This window comes from Homarus americanus, unplaced genomic scaffold (assembly GCF_018991925.1).
Source record: "Homarus americanus isolate GMGI-L3 unplaced genomic scaffold, GMGI_Hamer_2.0 scaffold48261, whole genome shotgun sequence".
NCBI lineage: Eukaryota > Metazoa > Arthropoda > Malacostraca > Decapoda > Nephropidae > Homarus > Homarus americanus.
Genome location: NW_024730550.1, coordinates 1,310 through 14,896, shown reverse-complemented (window position 1 = coordinate 14,896; position 13,587 = coordinate 1,310). Strand labels below are relative to the sequence as shown.

Here is a 13,587-nt window from a genome sequence, read left to right as displayed (position 1 = left end):
TTTACCTTAACGGAGTATGACACCATTGGCTGTCAGTACCTATTCCAGTGACCTGGAAGCATCTGTTCTAGAGGAGTTTTTGCAATTTAAAGACATTTTCTCTTCTGAATCTGACAAGTCAGTGACAAGCCTTTCCAGATGGTATGTTGACAACTGCCTTTCCAAACATTAGTAGTAGTAGTAGTATCTTCGGGGACACCACTGAAAGGTGGAGACGGCCCCTCGGAAACACGTGGGCTCGGCGTCGGTCGCCGAGACAGTCTCAAAGCCGTGGTTTAACACCAGAAGCAGTTTTTCTATTTCATTCATTTTATCCACAAATGTTTGGATGATCGTAATAAAAATGATACAACTTTTTCTTTAATTTTAAGATTTTTTTTCTCTATCTACGATCATAAATCACCCATAGCGGGCAGGGCACGAAACATGAAGGAAATTACGGGGTAAAACAACGAAACTCTGATCGTGTGGCAGTGAAGAAATAAATTATTTACCATAAATGTTCGGCCAATATTTCTTTCGTGACGTTGCACGTTCGCGTCTCGTCGTAAACCGTCAATTTGTGATTTCGGTCTCCGTATACATTAAAAGCAAACGACGGAGGCTCTCGGCGGGGGGAATATTACGGGACATAATAAAAGAAAAAAGCTGGCCGGAGACAATCTTTTATTCTCACTTTGGTAACACAAATTGAAAAGTTTTATTCACAACATATTTCATTTAGAGTTGACAATAAATATCTTGTGTTGAAGACTTAATATGATATGTACAGATCCTATCTATCATCCATAGTCTGGCAACAAATTGCTCAACATCGCGCCGTTACATTTTCTGACGACGGAGATGAAATATGCAAGACGTAACAACTCTTGGCTTAGATAAACAATGTCTCATAAATGAGATACAGGTATATCTAAAAATGAATGGCGCCAAATAACGATGATTTGGCACCGACCGTTACACTAATGACATGCACTATACATCACTTGACCAAACAAACATTGTCACATCATGTGACATTAAATATGTACAGTACAGTTTACAAAAGTTCATTTACTGTATATGCCAAAGATGGCACTATGGTGTGGTGCAGTTTGGAGCAATAATTTAAATCAACCATTTCTGTTCCTATAGTACATTAATATTTGGAGGAGGGAGTTGAAATATAGGTTCCACTTCAAAAATCCAAAATGTTTCAGATAACTGAACTTGTTGGCTAACTCAAGGTCATTATTAAAAACCCTAATATTTCATTAAGCACCAAATAAAATACTACATATATGACAACTATAAACTAATATATAATACTGCATGTACAGGTATAACAAACACACTAAACTAAGGAACTCAAAATATAATGTTAATAATAATACAGGCCGTCCGCAACTTACAACAGGGATAAGTTCCTGGACCCATACTTTAGGTTACATAACATAAAGTGCTGTTAAACAATGATGAAAATAATGACAGTTTAATTACAACTTTTTGAGGTGAATGTATTGGGATCCCGTTCGTAAGTGCGGGTGACGGCGAGTCGGAGGGTGTAACTCAGTGACCGACTACGAGAAAATGCCCCGGTGATGATATCTTAGCTTAGTGTGCTGAAACGCCATCATCTGGCAGCGCGGTAAATTTTTATAATCAATGCGATCACTTTTGGATGTTCACAGTTTGGGGATAAATGATGTTTGGATTTTTTTAAGTGCAACCTGTATATAACATTACTGTACAGTATATATTTCTGAGCAAGTACAACTCGTGAGGAGCCACAAACGTACTCTTGATGTATGCAAAACCTAATTTTAGATTACAGCATCCCTATATATACAGTATATCCGAAACAAAAATTGAGAATGCCAAAACAAATTACAATGTTATGAAATACATAGTGGATACTTGTTTAGTACAACTCACTAGCAGCAACAATATTGAAATAAAATATATACTGCACTGCGTAATTCCCTATCATTGCTAAGTGTTGCTTCAATGTGACCTCCAAAGTGTAAATAGTACACAGCCACATTCCATCGACAGAGCCAGGTCAGCAGAGCTTGACACAGTGATGGAGGCGTGATTAATCAAGGAGTGCCTATTTCTGCTCCTACTGTGAGAAAAACCCAGACAGTTTAACCAGATTTTGGAAATAAAAGTAGATTACAAAATGTGTAATGCAGATTTAGCGGTGACAAAATCATACCTAAAAGCTTGTACTGTGCTGTACCTCATAATAAAACACTCAATATTTTCATTTATATGTACACCTTTACATTTATCCCCCACAAATACCCTTTTAAAGCAAATTGACAACTTTTTAAGTGGTATCATGATTCTTACTAATTAAACATTCATCCACTTGAAATGCTAGGGCTAATTATATTGAAGATATTCTTAATATAAATCATTGTACCTCTGACGATACTCTGGAGAAGAGACCGGATGGCAAGAGCAAACTTCAACTCTCCGGATGACATCTCGGAGATGGTCGGAAGGAGCTGATCGTAAAGACGAACTCCTTCTGTTGACTCGGATAATATGCGAAACACCTGGAATAAGAAATTTTTTTAAAAATAAGCATAATATATTTGTACATGTTCTAGGTATTCGGTTCTAACTACAGGGGCGAACAGAAACACTCGTAGAATTCTATTTTGCTGGTTGGTGTAGGTAGGTCACCACGAGGTCAGGTCTTATATAGCGGAGATAAGCGTGGCTTAATAGTTGACCTAGACCACGACGCATACGCTGGGGAATTCGCGGGGTCGGCTACTCTGCGACAAACAGCGTTTGTAGGGGAGGAATCCACTACGATACTCCCCCCTTCCCTCCAGGAGACTTGTTGTCTGCAGGGTTGCATGGCACATGCGAGGCAAAACGGCGGTGCATGCGAGACATAACGGCGAGGGCGTGAAAGACCCGGCCGCTAGGGGAGACAACTGTCTCGAGTCTAGACACACGAGATCTGTGGGAGAAAAAGGGTGTGTGGGGGCGATGAATGTTGTGCTTCTGTCGCTGCAGGGGCAGCGTCCTCATGATCACTGGGTCAGGGGCGACGTCAGGAGGAGGGTCTATAATAGGAGCAGGGTCTACAACAGCAGGTGGGAGTGCCGGAGGGAAAAAAACAACGGCGACGAATGCTGTGCTTCCCTCTCGGCAGGTACAGAGTCCTCAGATGCGCCTGCTGGGGTCGATAGGACGTGGTGCTTGGGGCAGGAAGAGGAGCTGGTGTCTGCTTAGAGTAGCAGAGCTGCTCTACGGTGTCTAACCTGAGGTGTAGAGACAGTACCTGTAGAGCCGATGAGAGCTGCCTCTGTGTGGATAAGCCAGTCTTCCATGTTGCTTGAAGACTGGGAGAGTGATCGGTTTCTCCTCCATCCTGTGTGAGTGCGAATCTCCGGGGTCACCATTTGTGGGGTTATGAGATATTGGTTGGAGAAAGGAAACTCACAATGTGCTCTCTGTATACATATTGTATTGGATGTACAGAGCAGCTTGGTGCTGGGAAGTGGCAGGTTGGTTACAAGCGTGATGTACAGAGATCTGGTTGGTGAGGGTGCTCAGAGGAGGACCAGCTTGTGGCTCGCCGACGGAAGCGAGGGCCGCCAGGCAGGAGCGGAGGAGGTGGTGTAGGTAGAAAGAGGTAGGTCACCACGAGATTAGGTCTTATATAGCGGAGGTAGCCCACTACAATACAACAAGACGGCACTCCCTACTCTATCAACAACCGAGCCCTCAGGCGACATGTAGCAGCTTCCATATGTCGCCAGGCACATTATCTAAGCGTGTGGGACATAACAAATGCATTGCCACATGCTGCTGGCTAGGCTAAATAAGTAGTATATATATAAATGGAATACATAATATACATACAACATACACATATAACCCCCCCCCCTCTATACGCTCATAGCAAAGTCTTGAGCGGACCTTTTCTTTTGGATCCGTTCTGAGCGTCGAGGGACTTGATCACTGGGGAGGACACAGGACTCAACACTGGTGACGGGGTCAGCAGAAGGCGTTGTTACGGGGCGGAGAAAACGGCGGTTACCTCCACCACACGCGACCACTGGGTAACAGCACCTGGTAGTCCCGTGATCTACCGAGACCCATGACTACGCCCACTTTGTCCTAACGTAGGGAGATAAGGTCCTGAACACGGACTTGGGTGCCGACACTCAACTTGGGGAGAGAACGGGCGTGGTAGTATTAGCGGGCGACGACGTCACGAACTCGTTCGGCGGCCGCAATCCTCTGTCTTAACCTGCCACTCCTTGGAGAAGGACTGAGCGTGAGCAGGGATACAAGACCTGGGCAGGGGAGCATCCGGTGTAGCTGGGTTGTTGCGGAGTTCGAAGAGACCCCGGTCGAAGGCCTCGCAGTTGAGGATATTCCCAGAAGTGGCCACTTTGAGGATGAGGTGCTTCAGGGATTTGACAACAGCCTCGGCGTGGCCGTTGGACTGCGGGTAATGGGACGGTGACAACACCTGCCGGACTCCCCGTCGCTCGATGAACGCAGCAAAGTCCCGGCTTGTGAACTGCAGCCCTCCGTCGGTGGAGGTGGGGGAGAGGAGGTGGGAGAGTGCAAGTAGGGGAGTGCAGGTGAGGGAGTGGAGGTGTGGGAGTGGAGGTGGGAGGAGTGCAAGTAGGGAAGTGGAGGTGGGGGAGTGGAGGTGGGGTAGTGGAGGTAGGGGAGTGGAGGTGGGGGAGTGGAGGTGGGGGGAGTGGAGGTGGGGGAGAGTGGAGGTGGAGGGGAGTGGAGGTGGAGGGGAGTGGAGGTGGGGGGAGTAGAGGTGGGGGGGAGTGGAGGTGGGGAAGTACAGGAGGAGGTGGGGAAGTACAGGTTCGGACGGGAAGCACCTAATACTCGAAAAGCGTTACGAGGGACAGACCATCTACGTGTCGCATACACTCCCGGGTCCTTCTCGTACGGTATTTTGGTCTCCGTTAATGACGTTTCTTCGTCCGGTTGGGACACGTGACCTAGGTGCATCCTCCTACATTTAGTATTCACTTTTATCTTAAGAGCCATTCTTTTGACCTCTCCTGAACCTGACAGTCTGTTTGAGTCCCAATTTCCCTAAAGAACTTAAGTGTTGTCCCAAAATACTGGTACAGAGAAGTTAATATCGTATTGTCCCGGAGTACGATGATAACCACATAGTCATGATGAAGGTTGTACGACATGGTTGAGAAAATATCACTTATTAAATCAGAAAATATTTGACATCTTCAGGGTTGATTTCATACTGAAGGAATAAAGATGCTTTCATTATAGTACAGTAAACTCCCTCTAGCCCGGACTCGCTTAATCTAGATCCTCTTGAAAACCGGCCTGGGGTCCAGCACCGGACACAAGTATCCCCGACCAAAATCCAGATAGCACGGGGGAAAGTTGATGTAATCGGGGGTTCCAACTGTGGTGGCACAGAAGGGTAACCATGTCATTAGCAGTGACAACTGAAAAATCACACTTCTCATCCACTTAAATAACAAACAACAATTCATCTATGACAATACTCATTGCAGAATCAGTAGCTGTGACGTGTAATATTTTGTTATTTGATCACTAACATAAAATATGATATACAAACAATTCACTTACTGGAATTTGCATCTAAAAATTAAATTATTTACCTATTATACAGTACAGTACAGCATTGATTACTGTCAAAATAACAATATTTTGAAGTTGCACTCAATTCACATAAAATTTCCCACTTTTTCCAGCCTCCGTTAAAATTGTTTGCCATTTCCAGACCAGTAGACACCCTCATCATCCAACTGAGTACAATTTAATCAATGCATCACAACATGATTTCATGGATAGAATATTCTGCTGACAAACTTAAGTCATTTTCATTGAATTTTTAACAGACCACATGGACCAAGGTCAGTCAAAAGGAACGAGTTTCTGACTCGACTGTCTCTCGTTTGATGCGGGTGTGCGGTTTCATTTTATTTGGGGTTCAACAAACTTTTGGACCATGGATGTATGTGCATTTCTCTAGGGCACTTGATAAAGTCTCACATCCACTACAAGCTGGCCAAGTTCTCATGTTGAACAAATATAAGGAAATACTACTTTACACAGTCTGCCAGCACAAGCTGTGGAATCAAGAACAGTACTGGACTACAAAAGAAACCTTGACAAAATTATCAAGAACAATGCAGGGATCTTACATAACCCACTGGTCTCCATCCCTTGGCATAGCCACCTCTATTGGGTGGCCATTAGATAAAAACAGTCTCAAAGGAATACACGTGTAAAAAAACACAAGTGTTACCGCCACAGTAAGATAAACTAGAAGAGAACGGATATAGTGTTGACGACGAATTAGCCGAGGTGCTTCAATACGAAACGGATGGCCCTCGAGGGTAGTCCACCGATTTCTACGGGACAGACGACACGTCGGTTCGGACCACTAGACCCTAAGACGTGAGCGATCGTGAAGTATTAGAATCTGCCAAGAAACTCTAAATAACTTTAATAAGTATATTTATGTACTGTAATTTGATCTGATGTATCAACAGTTATAAAACGCGAGTTATATTTAAGATGTTAACAGGCTATGTACTGTACATAGGTTGTATTATTCATACTATGTATCCCGAGATAACAGCATTTGTTATATGAGAATTGTTCTTTGACCGAATTATGTGGTACCTGTCAACGTCGAGGGTTTATTTCTCCAGCGTCAAACCAATAACGCTCCTATGAGCGTTAACAGCAAGTACTGTACTGTATTAGAATAGGCTTATACACATGTGAAATAACAGTTACTCACCTCCCACAGGTCAGCTGTGTTTCATCAGTTGTCATTGGTGCCGTCATAATATATGGGTCTGGACACTCAGGTAGGGTGTGTCAATTTAGGGGGTGAACTGGCTAAATTGAAAATCGAGTAATTTGGTAGCAATTTATTGTAGTCTTTAAGCATGCAAAACAATATTCTGGCATAATTTTTTTTTTATAATAAGTCCTACCTACATCAAATGGATTTTTAAATGTACATATTTGTGAATTTATAACATAACCAGCGTTTGCACACATGTTACTGTTTCAAATTATTCTATTTTATTATCCGTAGTCTATTTGAAAGTAACCAATGCCTTCATACTCTCTTTGCTTTGGTTTCTTGTCATCAGTAGTCTGCTTGCTATTTGTGCTTTGATGTAACCTTCTCGCCTCTAGTGGCTGTAAACATGGCCCGCTGCTTCTGTGACCATTTTCACACATCTCTCCACACTTCGGCACCTGCATTGGAGTCTCTTTAAGGTTTCTCAATTCTTGGCTAGTTGTCAATGGTGGCTCTAAGACTTCCAAACTCAAGTCAACCAATTCTGACAATTTGGTGGCATTGACGTTTATTGGGGGAACTTTTCTTGAATGAAACGAACAGTCTCCCAACTGGTCGTCATCTATTAGCGTTCCTCTAATCTTTAGAATGACTTCTACAGCCTCGGTTCGGAGATTGGTACATTGACTGCAAAGCATTGCTTGCAAAACTGCTTCTGATCGAGCATACCAAGCGGACCTTCTTGCCACAGGTAACACGATGTCCCTCACTACCTTCCTCTGTTCTTACTAGCTGCAATTGAAACAAAAGGTGATCCACCCACATAGGATTAAGTTTCACACTAAACTCCAATAATAAATTCAACAATTAACCTCAAATTCTTCAGCACTTTGCCCTTCAATTCGTGTTTGGAAATCCAAATCCTGCAGAAACGAAGAGCTGTAGTTAACCAACAGCTGTGACTGACAGGTCCAATCTCCAAGAGAGCCAATGATCTTATTGCTTGGGCAATACGATAAGCATAGGATTGATCTGTGCCGAGATCTTTGATGACTCCTTCAGACAACGCCGGAAGGGGAGGGCCAACTTCGACCTTTGGAAAGGTTGTATTTATTTCTAGTTGTGTTGCTTCATCCAGCATGATGCCAAGGGGACCTGACCACTTGTTGTTGCTCTTTGTAGGACCATCAAGTTCCTGGATGAGATGACGAAGAGGTAGCTCGCCTGTATGTAAATCACATACAATCCAAACAAGTCTTCTTCCTAGTTTTTTCTCTAAATGCGTCATTACACCCCCCTGCCATCCGGTGTTCACTGCAGTTGAATCTCCACCAACAGCCTGCAGTGAACTGCCAAGTCCTCTCTCCTGAACCCAACATAAAATATGATCAGCAATGACCTCTGCATGTTTCTTCCCTTCTACTTCAGTTTCGGGAGCAAAGTGAAACAAAAACCGACCACCAGGCTCAGAACAGACAGAGTAGTGTTCTTCTTTGATGAGACCTGGAAACTTTCTGTTCACTCCCTCTACTTCTAGCAAAACTTTTGTGTCATCTATTCTTCCATCAAGCAAAAGACAGGAGAGCCCTCCCTCGCTTAAATCTTTTTCATGCTCACCAGATATTTCCTTCATTATTTTTTCTTGTGCTCTTCTAATTTTATTATGATCTATCACCAAAGATACATCCTCGCGGCAGTTGCAATTTCTGCAGCCTCACGAAGTTCAGCATGGTGGCGAATACTAGCTAAAGCAATGTTTGAAATATTTCTTGTGTTGTATTTCATTTTCTTTGGTAAAGGTTCAGATGGCTCTTTGGAACTATCATCTGATGTTGCTTCCTGTTCATCAGAAGAACTATCAAAGAAGTGATAAACATCTTGACACAGCTCTTCCTCTCTTTGGATGGCTTCTTCACTCTTCATTTTCTTCTTTTGTTCCCTCTCTCGGATTTGTTCTCTCTTCTTGGCATTAGCAATCTGCTTCTTTGTTTCTGAATAATCTATTGAACCCATTTGCATACTTCCTTGGCCTTCTGCCTTTGTCCTCTGTGCCTTTATAAATTCAAGCTCTAAAACAGGGATCTTCTTTTCACGAGGACAACCACAATCAATGTGGGAATTATTTTCTCTCTTACCTGAGTGAGAACAGTTGGATTCAGAACATAATTGTATGGAGCACTTGCAGGTCAAAATGTCAAACAGAGTATCAAGTGTGTGCAGAAATTCATTTTTCCTGGCCAAGTTTCCTTTACCAAGTGATGTTTCAACTGCTTTGTGCCATAATTTCGTTAGTTCGACACTGATTAATCACAGGTGGTTTGAATAGTGCATTAGCTTTTGTCCATTGATGCAGAAGAGGGACTATCATGTCATTTATGAGTTCTTTATCTGTATAGTTCCTTCTGTCCTTTGCATTTTTTTCTCGAAGGAGTAACCCTAATCTTAGCATGTCTCTCACTGTTGGAAGTTCTGATACAGGAAGCTCCTTCCCTTTACCAACTAGCAGGCTCAAGTGGGTTGACAACTGACTTCTTGTCTTCAATTTTGACATCTTCACACTATCTGACAAATAGAAAAATATTTCAATGTTTCATAATTCAATTGTTGTTTCAAAAAATATCAATTTGTTTATCAAAAATGCTGTAACAGAAATAACATAATAATTTCTTAGAACATAATGTTTTATACAATGATATAAGTAACTGCGACAATCAATATGCCCTACTTACAATAATTAAAATGTAGAATTCGTCTGGTAGAGTAGGTGCAAGTGCAATGAGAGCAAACCACCGTCTATGATATCTAGAAGGAGAGTGAGCCGGGCGCCTTATCCTCACGCTTGGTACAAGTCAAAACAAGAATTAAACTGTCCCACACGGAGAGCCTGTTCATGTTCTGACATGCATATTGTACACAAGCTATAGAACCATCAAATACTCCATATGCTTACATGAGATTAGTTAATATCAAGTGAATAATTCTAATCAAGTCTCATTAATTTGTTGAAATACTGATATTTGAAACTTTAAGGTATAATTGATGTAGGTGAGGGTTATTTCAATTCATTTTTGTTTGCTAATCTCAAGTTTAGACATAAAGAGGCACAATATTTTGACTACCAAATTTGATTTTTAACATGTTGACACACCCTACTGGACAGTGTGTACAGTTGAGTCTGTACTGGTCATACCGAGATGTGTTGCTGGTCCTTCAAGCTTCCTGGAAATGTAACCAATAACACACAACACTGTAAAACATTATAATGAGTAAAGGTGAAGGAGACCGTTAGCACCAGAACAAAAAAAACTCATGGAATTGAACCCAAATTTTTGGAGGAGATACTATTTGCATGATATTGAACACAAAAAATGGAAACAAAAATGAACAGGACCCAACACAACCTAACCTTACCAAAGAAACTTATTTAACCTAATCTAATTTCAGTCGGGGGTTCTGCATATTATGCAAAAATTAAATAAATAAATAAACTTTCTTTGATGGAAGCAACTTCCGGGGACGAGATATTTGCCGGTGTCCAAACGACTTTCTCAAACACAGAAAAATCCCTTGTCCTCGGATTTCTTTTTTTCGGTTACCGGGAAAAGTTTCCCAGAGACTAAACAACACAGAATGTTTCTGGGTGCTGGGGAAAGATTTCCGGGAGTCTAAACTACCGGAGTCCGTATAAGCAGTTCTTCTTAAGTTAGAAATTCCATTTCTTTACTAGAATAATCCCGAATTGTTTATCTAAAAGCTTAGTTAAATAAATATAATTAAAAAACTACAAATCTTTGATACGGTGTTACAACGACGACGGGTATTTCCCAGTCACACTGAGCTGTGGGGGTCTCCTGTTACTGAACAGACATGATGCAATGTCAGGTGGAGGTAGGGTGGACGATGAGTGGTCTCAAAATACTGACCTTCTGATGCAATGTCAGGTCACCCACAGTTGGGTCTCATGACCTGACAATGTCTTGAATAAACACAAAAGCTAAGGTGCTCCAGTGTTTCCCACTTACAGTACAGTACTGTATAAGACATCACCAATTCCCAACAAGTGGACAGGGCTTTGAAGTAGATGGAGAATGTGGGGTAAGATACTAAAAATAACAAACCTTTGAAAACCTGACCTAACCTTCCTTAATCTATAGAAAGGTTAAAAATCACTTTCAAGTTCATAGATCCCCTCCCCACCTGAACACGGAAAACTTCAACACATTAAACAACAACAATAAGGTGCTGTACGTGCTTTATAGTTTTAGGATTTTTATAGGTTAGGTCAGGTCAGGTTTTCAAAGGTTCGTTTATTGTTCTTTTTAGTATTTTACTCCACATTTTCCCTCTTTCAAACCCTTCTCCACTTTGAGCAACTACCGTAATATTATTGGTACTTTTATCGGCTAAAATACTCGAAAAATATAATACTGTACTCACAATACATTGTCAATCCAAATAAGTGATTAACAACATACTGAGCTGTCCTATAGAATTTGAATATGAAAATTGCAACTACTGAATTTATATGCTATTTAATATTAATTTTTGATTCACATTACTCTCCAAGATTATGCACAGAATCAACAGGACTGAATTACATTTCCCCAAAGTACTGTATAAAGGAGCCCAATCATCTGTGTCTTCTCCCTTCATATTTCCCTGGATGACGATAATCTCGGTTCTGCGATTATTCAGTCCAAGTTTTCTCCAAGCCATCCAAATCTTAATACGTATCAGACATTAAAGATTTCATTATCATCGGCATAGATGCAAGACTACTGGTGTAGACTGTAAACACAAGTGGTCCCAAAACTGATGTCTGTGGGACTCCAAACTGCAAAGGGACAGGATCTGCAATGGTTCCACCAATCATCACACACTGAGATCTCTCTAACAAATAGGACTCAACCAGTGAAATATATGACCTCACACAATGTACCCAGAGGGCGACCTCACTTTACCTGGTGACATCACGAGATCTGAGGTTGACAAGTTCCACAACAATTTAAATGAGTTACTTAATACACAAAGGCAGAACATACTATACAAAAAACACGGATAGATAATTATTTAAAGAAGATAATATATCAAAGAATGATTATATAATATTCGTATTATTTGGTTGGATATTTTGCCTTAGTTTTTCATACCTAACAGTTGATTTACGTCAATTTTAGTTTACCTTGTAAGAATGAATAATCGGCAGTTTTGTTAATAATTATTACTTTGTATCATTTCTTTTCGGGTTAATACTAATCTAATTGCACTGTGAAGATGGATTTGTATATATTGGAATTGAAATATAAGAAAATATTCACTACGGCTGCGAGTTACTTTGCTCACATAAGTATCCCAAAGTCTGACAGGTAAAGGGTCCACACTTACCCCACCCCCAAGTCGTTTTAGATTATTAATTTATATCACCTGTTTAATTAGTAATTTATATATATGGTGAATTAGTCAAATTTATATTAACTATAAACTGTTAAGTTGGCAGGAAAAGTATATTATATGTAATAATACTTGGAGAGTTATATAATGGAATAAATGTTCCTCACCACAATCCTTCTCTCAGTGGCATCATTACAATCACTCCCTCAGTAGCACCATTACAATCATTCAGTAGCACCATTGCAATCACTCCCTCAGTAGCACCACCACCATCACTTCCTCAGTAGCACCACCACAATCACTTCCTCAGTAGCACCACCACAATCACTTCCTCAGTAGCACCACCACAATCACTCCCTCAGTAGCACCACCACAATCACTCCCTCAGTAGCACCACCGCAATCACTCCCTCAGTAACACCACCACAATCACTTCCTCAGTAGCACCACCGCAATCACTTCCTCAGGAACACCATAATCATTTTCCCAGTAGCACCACCACAAACACTTTTCTGACAGTACCACCGCAATCACTTTTCCGGTAACACCACCACAATCATTTTCTCGTTAGCACCACCACAATCATTTCCAAGTAGCACCACCACAATCACTTTCCCAGTAGCACCACCACAACTACTTTTCCGGCAGTACCACAGTCACTTTCCTGATACCACCACCCTTGTTTGACTAACCTTAAACACACAACATTGGCAAGACAAGACTCACCTCTCTCCTCTCGCCCTTCGTCCACCTCAAGCCACTAAACATAAGAACAAAAGAACATAAGAATGGTGGAAACTGCAGCGGGCCTATTGGCCCATACTGGGCAGTCCCGTTTACACCCAACCCCTATTGCACATAATTATAAGCATCCAACCTATGTTTGAAGCTATTCAGCGTATTCGAGTTAATGATGATATTTGGTAACTTGTTCCATTCATCCACTACTCTGTTTCCAAACCAGTGTTTACCTATTTCGCGCCTAAATCTAAATTTGTCTAATTTAAAACCATTGTTACGAGTTTGCTCCTGGTTGGATAGTTTGAGTACCTTTGTAATGTCCCCTTTGTTTAGCTCTGACTTCCATTTATACACCTCTATCAGGTCGCCCCTCACTCTATGTCTCTCGAGGGAGTGCAAATAAGATGCTTTAACCTGCCTCTATACTCAAGGTTCCTAATGCCCGGGATTAGTCTTGTCCTTCTCCTCTTAATTCTTTCTAAGGATTCTATATCCATTCTGTAATACGGTGACCAGAACTGAACTGCACAATCCAGGTGTGGTCTCACAAGCGCAAGATACAGTAACTAGTCTTGTAACTAACACACCTTTGTGTAAGAACCCAAGTACTTTATTAGCTTTGTTACAAGGAAAAACACATTGTTTACTTGGCTTAAGGTT

At 41.5% G+C, this 13,587-nt stretch overlaps 1 long non-coding RNA gene across 2 annotated transcripts; it reads right to left on the bottom strand.

The window, feature by feature from the left end:
• Positions 1 to 649: 649 nt before the first annotated feature.
• LOC121867015 lies at positions 650 to 10,096 on the bottom strand. Of its 2 annotated transcripts, XR_006089077.1 has the most exons (3): positions 9,950 to 10,096; positions 6,785 to 6,849; positions 650 to 2,543 (listed from the first exon to the last, which is right to left on the bottom strand). It is a non-coding gene; the product is annotated as an uncharacterized LOC121867015 (long non-coding RNA). The 2 variants fall into 2 exon arrangements; XR_006089076.1 differs by lacking the exon at positions 9,950 to 10,096 and having other exon boundaries at positions 6,785 to 6,943.
• Between the last annotated feature and the right edge of the window lie 3,491 nt (positions 10,097 to 13,587).